The 13,586-nt window shown below is 43.3% G+C and overlaps 1 protein-coding gene across 1 annotated transcript in view; it reads left to right on the forward strand.

The window, feature by feature from the left end:
* Nucleotides 1–13,586, forward strand: part of LOC124795040 — a 34,153-nt gene that overhangs the window by 5,550 nt on the left and 15,017 nt on the right. The window lies entirely within an intron of this gene.

The following is a 13,586-nucleotide window of genomic DNA, read 5'->3' on the forward strand; positions in this document are numbered from 1 at the left end:
AACCACCTCCACTAGGACCTTGCCTAGTAAGACGGCGCGGGTCTCCTGCGTCGTTCCCCTACACTCTGTAAAAGAAGTATGGGACTTCATCATCAAGCAGATGGCATGGTGTGAGAACAGGGAGGGGTAGCAAGATGGGGGTGAGAAAAGGTTCTTTGCTGCCTGTGGGAATGTGCATGGACATGGTACAGAATTGCCTGCTAGGTGTAGAGTGGGAAGACTGTGCTGGGGGGGGGGGGGGGGGAGTGGAGTACAAAACAGGAAAAGACTAGTAGGTTGTAGGGAAAGTTTCCATCTGCACAATTTAGAAAAACTGGTGTTGGTAGGAAGAATCCAGCTGACATAGGCTGTGAAGTAGTCAATGCATGGAAGTCAAGCATATTGTGTAGGGCGCACATTCAGCAACTGGGTAGTCTAGCTGTCCCTTGGTCATTGGCGGTGCCCATTCACATGGACAGACAGCTGGTTAGTTGTGATGGCCGCATAGAAAGTGGCACAGTTGTTGCCACTTAGTTTGTAGAGCACATGGCTACTTTCAGAGGGAGCCCTGTGTTTTGACGGGGTAGGAGACACCTTTGAAATGAAATGACTGGAGTAGGTGGTAGTGGGAGGATGTGTGTGACAGTTCTTGCATCTAGATCACATTGCATGGATATAAGGAAACAAAATGGGTGCAGAGGTGGAGTAGGGATGGACAAGGGTATTGTCTTAGGTTTTCTGGGCAGCAGAATACCATTGTAGGAGGAATGGGGAGGATATTCCTCATATCAGGGCATGAGAAAAGGTAGTTTAAACCCTGTTGGAGAATTGATTAAATTTCTCCAGTCCTGTGTAGTACTGTGTCATGAGGATAATAGTAATTTGTGGCCAGACAGTGGGTATGTGGTGGGTGGGAGATGACCAGGGAGAAGGTATGGGGTATCTGTTTCTGGACAAAGGTGGAGGGGAGCAGGTAGTTTTGGTCTGTGAGGATATCAGTGAGACCTTTGGCATTTTGTAGCAGGACTACTTGTCATTACAGGTGTGACTACCCTAGGTGACTAGACTGTAGGGAAGGGACTTCGTGGTATGAAATGTGTGGCAGCCTGTCAGAGTGGTGGATGATTGGTGTGTCTGATGTGAACGAAGGTACTGATGTAGCCATACGTGAGGTGGGGTAAACATTGAAGAAGGTGGCTTGTTGGCTGAGGACTACAAAGCGAAGTGGAGGATGATGATGATGATGATGATGATGATGATGATGATGATGATGATGATGATGATGATGATCTGGAGGAATGTGGGCTGCCTGTTCTCATGAAGATGCCATCTTTGACCTGAACCAAGTGAGTGGTTTGGCATTATGGGTGGTTAGCAAGCTTTCTTCCAGGTGGCCCATGATGAACAGGTTGGCATAAGGTGTAACTGTCTGCGTGCTGTAACAAAGATTTGTTTGTAGGTGATACCTTCAAAGGAGAAGTAATTGTGAGTGATAATATAGGCTAGTTGCTAATGGTGACAGAGGAGGAGGTTATAGGTTTGGATGCAGTCGGACTTTGGAAAAGATAGTGTTAAACAGCTGCAAGGCCATGACTATTGGAAGTGTTAGTGTAGAGGGAAATGGCACCAACAGCGACGAGCAGGGCACTAGAACTGTGGAGGAAATGGTTGGTGTCTCCTATTTTATAGGGTACCTTATGGGTAATAGGCTGAAGGTATTGGTCCACGAGTGCAGAGATTCTCTCTGTGGGGTCTCAGTACCATCCACAAAGGGTGTCCATGGTGAAGGCTTTCTGGGCTTTAGGAAACGTGGAGAGTGGTAGGTATGAGGAGAGAGATAGACTTAGGGGAGAGGTTCTGCGATGGACATCAGGATTTGATGAGGAGCAGGAGACCCTGCTGCATTTCAGAAATTGGATCACTGTGTCAGGATTTGCAGGTTGTCATATCTGACAGCTGGTGGAGTCCCTCTGCCAGGTACTATCTGTGTTTCATAACCACAGTCGTGTAGCATTTGAAGACAGATAGGATTGTAAAATTGGGATCAGTTTTTAGGTGGTATTTTGTGGATGTAAGGTTGTTTCTTTTGTGGCGGTGTTCGTAGCGACAAACAATTCGCCGTAGAAACGGCTTACGAAGTCACCGCCACACTTTCAATAGCGGGCCGACCGGTCCGCTGGAACAGTGAACAGAAAGATGAAAACCCAAACACTCTGATTAAATAAAAGTCAGTACTTATCTTTATTCACGAGAATACAGAAACAAGGTCGTGAACTCCGTGTCTACGGAAATCTGTCTAGTTCGAGTCGGAGCGGCTAGGTCAGCGTCGGCGGACGACAAACAACTACTCTGCTGCGATGAACACCCAACTGACTAGCAAGTACACAATTCGGTGGTGAGTACACAACAGAGCGGCGAATGCAGAACTGTCCTAGCGCTCGCGACTCCAGCGCTTAAGAAGCCAGAAGCCAGCGGTGGCGCGCGCAGACTTGCGGCAATTTCCTGTATCGCTGGCGCTGCTTATGCGGACGGCGTCCGAACTTTGATGCTGCCAACCTTTTGGCAGCGGGCTCGGTTGGCATTACTGGCTAGGATATAACAGTTTCCATGTTGAGGGATTTGGGGAATGATGGTGAGGCGGGGTTTGAGGTTAGGAAATTCTTGAAAGTTAATGGGATGGTTTGAGGGCATCACATTAGGATGGAAGAGTCAACTGAGTCATGCATGGTTCAGTATTAGTTATGGATTGAGCCCAATTGATAAGGTTGGTAGCGTAAAAGTGTTTCCACTGTAGAGTCCAGGAGATAAGCCCAGCATGATTGAATTTCTTCATCCTGCACTTTAACCTCATTTACAAATTCCTTTTTGATCCCTTTACTGAATGTTCAGTGTATGGATTGAATGACATTATTAGGGATAGGCTACAATCTTGTCTCACTCCCATCTCAACTACAGCCTTGTTTTCGTGCCCCTTAACTGTTACAACTGCAGTGTGGTTTCTGTATAAGCTGTAGATAATCTTTCACTCTCGGTACGCCAGACCTGATCATTTCAAAGTGGATGTTACGTACCAACTCCCATATATTTTGGGTAATAACAACAAAGGTTTGAAATGGCTGTTAGAAGTTTTTGTTTCTGGGAGGGGGTGGTTAGTATGGTTTGCGTTGTTGCCACAAGTCATATTGTAGAATTCTATTCATAACTCTTTATTTATATCTAAAAACAAAGATGATGTGACTTACCAAACGAAAGTGCTGGCAGGTCGATAGACACACAAAATTCAAGCTTTCGCAACCAACAGTTGCTTCCTCAGGAAAGAGGGAAGGAGAGGGAAAGACGAAAGGATGTGGGTTTTAAGGGAGAGGGTAAGGAGTCATTCGAATCCCGGGAGCGGAAATACTTACCTTAGGGGGGAAAAAGTACAGGTACACACACACACACACACACACACACACACACACACACACACACACACACACACACACACACACACAGACATTTGTAAAGGCAAAGAGTTTGGACAGAGATGTCAGTCGAGACGGAAGTACAGAGGCCTCTGTACGCGCGATCTTTTTTGCGGCACGCGCGATCTTCAATCCTTAGCCCTTACCCGACTTGTCCTGAATCTCTACACTACTTCATGTAACCACCACTCCCAACAGCTCCTATCTCTCTTGAAAGTCATCCACCTCTCAAACCCTTGCTTGGAGAACACACTCAGGAACATCATCCTAGAAGCCAGCTACAAACTTGAGTTGCATGCCACACACCATCTGAAAAAAACTATCCACAGTGCTAGTGCAACACCTAAGAAGTGGTGTCCCTCTCCCTATCCCTCACAAACACCAACCACAACAGAACCTTCAACAAACCCCCCTCATAGCCAACAAACCTAGCCTAGCCACCCTACTCAATCTCCCCATCCCAGCACATACCCCACACAGACCAAATCTCAACTATAACCACAGTCAAATGCCACATATCACCAGTCGCAATTCAGTTCTAAACCTCTCATCCAGATCCCTCTCTCCTCCAGAGCCATCTGTTCTATCAAAAGGCTTAACCTTTAGCCCAGCGCCTAAATTCAACCACACTGCCCTGGTTAAAGATCTCCTCTCATTCACCCAGAACCTCAACTGGAAACATCACTTCACTACCCAAACACAGCCCCTGAATACTAGACCCAATGTTGAACCCTGTCTAGAACAGTTCTGACCGCCTTCTCAAAGGGGTCTTCCTCCCCTCCCCCAAAACCATCCCTTGCAGACATTTCAGGAATTCCTCACATCCAGTGTTGCCTCTCAGTCCTTCTTGAAGAACATCCCAACAACCCCCAACATCACCCCAGCTGAGTCCCGTGCCATTAAGGAGCTGAAAACAGACCGCTCTATTGTCATTATCCCGGCGAATAAAGGCTCCACAACTGTGGTACTTGACCTTGTGGAGTATGTGGCAGGACTGCGTCAACTCTGACACCTCAACCTACAAAGCTGTTACCCAGGATCCCATTCCCTCCATCCAGACTGAGCTGCAGAAAATCCTAAAAATCTGAGGTCCCTCACAAGGCCTCACAATGGCTTCCATAGACTTACTCACTCCACCTGAGCCACGTACCCCTACCTTCTACCTATTACCTAAAATCCACAAAGAGAATCATCCTGGCCGTCCCATTGTAGCAGGCTTCAAAGCCCCAACAGAACGTATCTCAGCTCTGGTAGACCAACACCTCCAACCTATCACCCGCAGACTCCCATACTACATCAGACACCATCCATTTCCTAGAACGCCTCAAATCCATTCCTACTCCTCTCCCACCTGAAACCCTTCTTGTCACCATAGATGCTACATCCCTTTACACAAACATCCCACATACCCATGGTCTCTCTGCCCTTGAGCACTACCTCTCCCAATGCCCACCCGAAGATCTTCCAAAAACCTCGTTCCTTATCACACTTACTAACTTCATCCTCACCCATAATTACTTCACTTTTGAAGGCCAGACCTACAAACAAATCAGGGGAACGGCCATGGGAACCAGGATGGCTCCGTCCTTTGCCAACCTCTTCATGGGCTGCTTGGAGGAAGCTTTCCTGAAGACCCAACAGCTGCTTCCCCTGGCCTGGTATAGGTTTATAGATGACATCTTTGTGGTCTGGACTCACGGTGAAGAAACACTCCTTAATTTCCTCCATAACCTCAACTCCTTTTCGAATCTGAATTTCACCTGGTCCTTCTCCAAAACCCAAGCCACCTTCCTGGATGTTGACCTTCATCTTGTTGAAGCTCACATCCTCACCTCTGTCCATATCAAACCCACAAACAAATAACAGTACCTTCACTTTGATAGCTGCCATCCATTCCACATCAAACGCTCCCTTCCCTACAGCCTAGGTATTCGTGGGAAACACATCTGCTCCAGTGACGAATCCCTCAACAATTACACCAATAACCTGACCAGTGCTTTCCTCTCCCGCAACTATCCTGCAGACCTTGTCCACAAACAGATCTCCCGTGTTTTGGTTGGTAGGAAAGCCAACACCGTGTTACTAGAGGAAGCCGAAAGGCACGCGTTTTAGCTCACGCAGGTTGGCGTGAGGTCTGGAACAGGACAAGGAAATTAGAATTTAGAAAAAAGGATGTAGCTGGTGGAATACTTAACTTTAATCCATTAATGGTGAACATGGGTCTGGACGGTACATAATTCACAATATCAATAGTAACTGATAATGGCGCCTTGCTAGGTCGTGGCAAATGACGTAGCTGAAGGCTATGCTAAACTATCGTCTCGGCAAATGAGAGCGTATTTTGTCAGTGAACCATCGCTAGCAAAGTCGGTTGTAAAACTGGGGCGAGTGCTAGGAAGTCTCTCTAGACCTGCCTTGTGGCGGCGCTCAGTCTGCAATCACTGATAGTGGCGACACGCGGGTCCGGCGTATACTAACGGACCGTGGCTGATTTAAAGGCTACCACCTAGCAAGTGTGGTGTCTGGCAGTGACACCACATCCCGAGCAATACATTCCTCCCCGTCCAACAGCAATGTTCCTACCCCCAGACCACACAGAAGCATCCCCCTTGTCACCCAAATTATCCTGGCCTCGAATACATCAACAAATTACTCCACCAGGGATATGACTTTCTCAAGTCAACCCCTGAAATGAGATCATCCCTTGACAAAATTCTCCCCACACCACTCAGAGTTGCCTTTCGTTGCCCCCCTAACATCCTTGTCAAACCCTTCAATATTCCCAGACTACCTTCTCTACCCAGTGGTTCCTACCCCTGTAACCGACCCCGCTGCAAAACCTGCCCCATGCATCCCCCCCACAACCACCCACTCTAGCCTCGCTACTGGTAAAACGTACACAATTCAAGGCAGGGCCACGTGTGAAACGACACATGTCATTTATCAGCTGACATGCCTGCACTGCACAGCCTTTTACATCGGTATGACAACAACTAAACTGGCTGAGCGCACGAACGGGCACAGACGAACTGTCCGCCTAGGAGATGTCCAATACTCAGTAGCGGAGCATGACCTCCAGTATAATTCTAGGGACCTAGGAACCTGCTACACCGTATGTGCCATTTGGCTTCTCCCACGCAACACCAGTCCCTCTGAACTGCGGAGATGGGAACTTGCACTCCAACACATCCTTTCATCCCGCCATCCCCCTGGACTGAACCTACGTTAAACAACCTCACTCCCATTTACTCTTCAGTCTTCTCCTCTTTCCCTTTCCTCTTTAGCCATTCACGCATCTTTTCATTCTACATTGTTGTGTTTATCTTTATACTATATACCTCTTTACTTCTGTATGCATCCTCTTTGGTTTGAAGCTGGCACAGTACTTACAGTAGAATATCTTTGGCTTCCCTCTGACAACCATGCCTCCATCCTTGCTACCCTCCCTGTTTTCCTTTCCCTGTTGCTTCATAACCTGGGTTGTGAGTAACTGAATCCACTTTCCCTTCTTCCCTTTCTTTCCCCTCTCTCCTCCCTGATGAAGGAACATTTGTTACGAAAGCTAGGAACGTAAATTTTCGGTTCTGTTTTTTGTGTATCTATCGGCTGTACTGAGCTGAGGTGAGTACTGGCCATCCCCTCTATCTCTTTGTTAGTATTTATTTATATTTTTTAATAGCTTTGTGTGCTTCTCCTTCAATATTTAATTTCGTGCTTTACCATAACCGTGTTACTTTGAAAAATGAAAGAAAATATTCATAGACATAATTTTAAGTACTCAGCAGTGGCTGTTTTTTCTGAATATCCTACCCCATGCTGTGTATTGTAGATTCTTCCCTGTCTTTTTGAGAGAATACGTTGGTGTACACAATACAGGAGTTTGTTTTGAGATGATGGGAAGAGAAGTATGTAAAAAAGGGAGAATTTCCACTGCTTTCTCAGAAACTTCACAGTAAGCAACATATGGATGAACACAGAAAGCTTCAGTTTTAGTGAGGGTGCTATTTTCTGTTACGTATATAGGGTACATATTGTCTCCTTCTCCAGATGAGGTTCCGAGAATCTTCCTTGCTTAAGTAGCTGTAAAGAACGTAAACTTATGAACAGTAAAAGTGAAAAGACATGAGTGTCACAGCATTTCACAACACTTAATGTTGCCAGTGTGTAATCCAATCCTGTCTAGTCTGAATGAAATTAATACACCACCACTTTTTATCGCAATAAGTACAGCACTGTGTTAGTGGTGTTAATGTTCGAAGCATTATTTATGATCAGACAGACATAAGAAGGCTGTCAAATGCTGCGTATGTGTTACTGCACATATTTACAAAAAAGAAATATCTACTGAAATGATAAACCATTCTACTTTATATACTTCCTGTCTCTTCAATTTTTTAAACCTTATTGCCAAAGTACATGACATTAAAAAATGAATATATCTTGTGTCTCGTTTTTGGTGGTGGTGGTGGTGGTGACGGTGACGGCGACGGTGGCAGTGGCGGTGGCAGCAAGTACGCTGCAGAGCAAGGTTTAATTTAAGCAAGAAAGTCAAATGCGAATAGTTCTTAAATATTGATTATTAGGCACAAAAAGACATGTTTCCTGTTTTTTCTCTATCACGTAGCATGTTCCCAAGTTTCTTCATTATAATTCTTGCTTTAATAACTTTCAGACACCACCTCTTTCTAATTTTTTTCATGAACATTTCATTTATCTGGCAAGCCAAGATGATTCGTTCAAGAGCTGTCCTCAGCCATGCGGTGGGCTCAGATTTATTTGGTGTTTGCGTCTATGCACATGTCAACATAACACTTCAAAAACTCCAGGATGGAAAACAAATTTTCATGTGGAAAGGATTTCTAGTAAACATTCCTGAAGTCTAATTTGGGTGTTGCGTAATAATCTCTGCTGGGGCGGGTGATAGGAGGAGGGGGAAAACAGCTGTGGGTGAGAAGAGATAGTGCCACTGTTTAGCGCACAGGTGCATGCAGCCCAGTTGGGTGGCATATTTGTGGAAAGATAGGATATTGTATCTTTACACTATTCTATGTTTCAAGAAATGTCTGCCACCTGTATTGCATGTACCTGTATGAAATATTGATAACATTAGCAAAGAGGACAGACAGAGAATCCAGAGTGAGATAACAGTAAAGGAAGTTACATATGGGGAGAAATCAACAGGCATGAAAAAGCTTCAGACATATTGTATGAAATTTTAAAAGATCATTACTGTTCACAAAATAAAATCTGGTGCATAGTTTCAGTGATTCCATGAAACTGTTCATGAATGACACTGTGTTTGTAGGAATGTAACTGACCTCAAAATTATAGCAGATACACAGAGAATTGTTGCTTCTTGCAGAAGCTCCCAGTTGATTATCAGATTAAATAAATATTTAATGCATTGTATGTTAATAGACATGAAGAGCCATTATTATATCACACAACTGATAGTCAGTAATTGGATGAAATGTAATTCTTTCATGGAGGACATAGCTTACAAACCCTGTGTTTAGACGAACTCTTGGGTATTGCTCATCACTCTGGGACCATTGATGTAGGTTTAATAGATGACAGAAAGAAGATCCAAAGAAGATTGTTTATTACAGTGTGTCTGTCATCCTTTGTTTAGCAATTATAAGTGTGTCATGGGACACTCACCCAAACCCAATAGCAGAGGCTGCAAGAGCCATTGTGCATCGTGCAGAGACTTTTTGTAATAGTCCTGAGAACACACTTCAAAGAAAAGTCAAGCAGTCTTTGTCTCGAATGTACCTTGAAAAATTACGTTAATGGGACGATCTGAGAAATTCAGACTTGTGCAGAGGCTTTTTTGGCAGTTACTCTTACCACCCACCATTTATGCATGGAACATTTAATGTGAGGAGAAATGATAATGGTTTATAATGTACCTTTCACCACTCACCAAGGGGTGTCTTGCTTAGTATAGATGTAGATTGTTATGGTTGCTGTGAAGTAGAAAATTACTAAGGGATGTATTACTCTGATATGAGGATAAGAGGGTGCAATGGAGTGGGAAGAGAAATGGCAGTAGAGTCAGTTAGAGGAAAGTGAGTCTGTGTGGTCATTAATGCTTGGAGTTTATTAGTGTTAAGTTTCCAGACAGAGCGCCTGTCACTGCTTTGTCCTCTTCTTTTTCCTCTTACTGTGTGACTTCAGCCAAGAGCCTTAAATACCTACTAATTCACACCTTTCCGCTTATATGTTGCATGTCATTGCTTTGTGTTTGAATATTTCATGCATTAGCTTCCTAAAGTATGTATTTGTGTCATGTTTGTGTTCCTTTTATCCAGACACGAAATGCATGATAACCTGCCTGATGCTTTTATTCTTAACATTGCTCTGGCAGATCTGTGAGCTATGAGTCATCAATTACTTGCTTCATGAAAATGAAATGAACAACTTTTTATCCTGGCGAGAGTGATGCTTTAAACAGCAGCATTGGTTTGTGTCAGTGTGCAGGGATCAGTGCTGAGGTAAGATGTTAATTCGTTGAAATTCTCCATTTTTAACATAAGACAAGCACATAGCAGTTGAATTTCTAGTCTTTAAAAGATCCTAGAAATTGATACTTATGCTGTAAACTAATTTTGAACCATTATGTTTACATACAAGGCATTGTAATATGTGGGGCATTGACAGGAACTTGTAGTAGATAGAACACAGTACAAGGTTATGCAGAATAGTTCACGTTGTTCACATGGTATACAGCCATATAAGGTACTGAACCTTCATAAACTTGCATTTTATTCTGTGATCCTTGAGGCATCCAGTCAGAAAATTGGCACAGAAATCTTTTGCAACACTGACCATGGAAGAAAACTGAAATACAAATTATATCAATATTTAAATATAGTGTTCATACTTGCAAGCTGATACATATTACTAAATTATTCATAGTTCACTAAATTTTATTGTTAAACTGGCAGATTTTTAATGATTAGAAAATATTTTTGCATTTTGGTTCATTTGGGGGATTTAATATCTTTGACTAGTGCCATTATGATGACTTTTGTTCCTATATAAAGCCGTATTTGAAAATTGCTATGCCTTGGGTCTATGAACCCCGAGTATCTATAGCATTTCCTGCGAATGCGTTTGACTCAGACAGAAAGAAAAATCCATGGTAGCGGAGCACAGCCTCCTCAGTGAAGAACACACGTTTCCATTTGAAGAAACCAAGATACTGTGTAGAGCGAAAGGCTTCTGGGACTCGTATTAAAGGGGTAGTAGAGATACGGGTCAGTAATAACCCGGTCAGTTGGGATAGTGGATTCCAACTCAGCATCATGTGGAACACAAAATTATCAAGAATAAGACAAGAGCACACCGATGGAGGCAGGTTGGTGGCGGCGGACGGAATAAACAGGCCACATTGAGACGAGACATCAGGACCCGGCACCCGCGCCCCCCCGCCCCCTTCCCCAACCACGTGCTTCTGCACTGATTCCACTCGCGCCTGATTTGCCCTACCAGCACCGAGCATGCGGAGAAGCCCTTGTTCTAGCAGCTATAAAGACCTGGATGAAACATGAACCCAACACTTTGCCTGAAGATGACAAGTAAGAAACTTACAGAAACATTGCTGGAGAACAACGCATTGACTCAGCTGTCGACCCAAGAAGAATTTATCATAAACAAACATTTTGATCTCTATGGAGTAAGACTCATTGCTAAAGGAAGTCATATTTTGTACCTTTGTGGTAACAGTGAGACTTCGCATCATGTGGGTTACACAAATGTTACGTAATATCACACTAATTTTGAACAGTGTGCCACTGGTAGCTCTGGTGCATACTTCCAGACTGCTTGAGCATGAAGTTTAATATGTTCTCCCCTAACTGCAGTGGTGGGCACAGATCCTTATTTCTAGGAAGTTCATGGGTGACCAGAATTTCACGGGCTCCAGTAGGTTCTCACATGCAGTTGCTGTTCCAGGGAAGTTCACAGAGCAATGTTTTTTCTGAGAGTATGTAGGTATGGAATAAAGAAGCAACATTCAGTGTGCGAAGATATTCATGTTTGTGAATCAATTAATGCTTTATTGAAACAGTGACAGCATTGGAGTGGAACAGATAAAATGCACTAAGTACATACCTGGGCAAAAAGAAAGGGAAGAGTGATTTGTTGGGCCACTGTTCCCTGCAGAATAAAATAGATTAACTACATAGATGATTAACACATGAACCTACAATTCAGTTCAAAAATATGATTATTACTGGTTGTAATATTTATTATTAGGAATTAATAATAAGATGTGTTAACATCACAATCAAGGAAGGGAACAGTGACCACTGTGCTACAAACTACAAACAGAGAATTGTAGGAAGAAAGAAAATAGCTGAGTTCGTCATATCTGAATATTGTTTGCAAAGGGTTGGATATGCTGTAATGCTGCAGCTTCAGAGGCCAGATTTCTTTTAAGATTGACGGAATATTGTGTTTATTTAAGTATTTTCCATAATTTTTATTGTTATATATAAAACAATAAGTTAAATCATGGTAGTGCCTTCAGTTGCCTCAGTTTTCTCCTAGTGCCCTCAGATCTTTCAAAATAATAATAGATGTTTTGCAGAACTGTCTTAGATAGTATAGACATTGTAATGAATTATCACAGCACAGTGATTCCCATCTGCTTCAACCTGCAGAGCCTAATGAGCACAACTACTACTATCCTCAATACAAAAATATTAAACTATGGGATGTCATGATGATATGATATGATGACACACCACCACCCAGTCATCTCGAGGCAGGTGAAAATCCCAGACCCTGCCGAGAATCTAACCCAGGACCCTGTGCTCAGGAAGCGAGAATGCTACCACGAGACCACAAGCTCCGGATGGGATATGTCATTCTCAACATGCCTTAGTATCCTTTTTTTTCTGGCATATGGGATATGTCATATTCCAGGAAAATAGTGAAGGATACCAAGTGTGTTGAGATAAAAAAAAAAAGATACAGTTGATGAAGTTGCCAACAAAGCACGTTACAAGGCACTGTGATTTGGTGAACTGACCCCCCACCATGGTATCATGCAAAATGAAGAAGAATGGTCTATTGATCCTGCAGCCCTTTGAATAGAGATGAAAAGGAATTAGATATTAGCTGCCTGTGGGCATTGATTTAAATCAATGGGGAAAGTTGAAAATTTGTGCTGGGTTGGGATCCAAACCAGAGTCTCCTGCTTACTAGGCAGATGCACTGGCCACTACACTGTCCGGACACAGGGGTCATCACAAATGCATGGACTATCCTAGCATGCCGTCCATCAGATCCAAATTATACACACACTACCGATGTAGTGACCCTCGCCCAATATCATCAGCAGACATGTCTGAAAGAATAGACATCACATATATAACTAAGGTGAGGCTGACCAATGATTCTTCAGTGCAGATGTACACCGAACTCGAACTCTTATGGGAATCAGCAAAATGCCATGAGTAGTGTAGACAATGGGTAATTGATCTGATAGGAGGCGTGCTAGGGTAATTCATGCAGTTGTGATGACTACTGTGCTTGGATGGTGTAATGGTCAGCACATTTGCCTAGTAAGCAGAAGACCGTGGTTCAAATCCTGATCCAACACAAATTTTCAACTTCCTCCATTGATTTAAATCCATGCCCACTGCTAGCTTAAGTCTTTAACTCCTTTGTGATTTAAGAAGAATAGTGTTAAAGTAGGAAAAAAATTGTTGTGAAGCATAGAACAAAATACTGCGGTAATTCATATCAGTAACTCTGTTGGGGGGTGAACCTCTTGGCAGCCCCATCAGCAGAAGGAACGAAGCCACACTTGCTGTACTAAAAATAGGACATTATCCTTTAGTATAGTTTACCTTCCAATGAGAAGGCCATTCAACTCATGTAGTTTGTGAAGCACCTCAATTGGTATAGTGTATTGTAACAAGGTGTATTTTACTTGATGAGAGCTGTGGAATTGCAATGTTTGTTGTCGGTACGTCTGCTTGTTTTCATACTTTTTTGGCCAGGCTGCCCTAAGGTGGTGGGAATTAGTACTACAATGAAAGGGCTTTCTGTGTCACAATTATTAAGGCCCCATGAAACTGAGTATTTCTGGTACATGTAGTTTACGTTATTATTATTATTATTATTATT

Source organism: Schistocerca piceifrons, chromosome 4 (genome assembly GCF_021461385.2).
Source record: "Schistocerca piceifrons isolate TAMUIC-IGC-003096 chromosome 4, iqSchPice1.1, whole genome shotgun sequence".
Taxonomy (NCBI): domain Eukaryota; kingdom Metazoa; phylum Arthropoda; class Insecta; order Orthoptera; family Acrididae; genus Schistocerca; species Schistocerca piceifrons.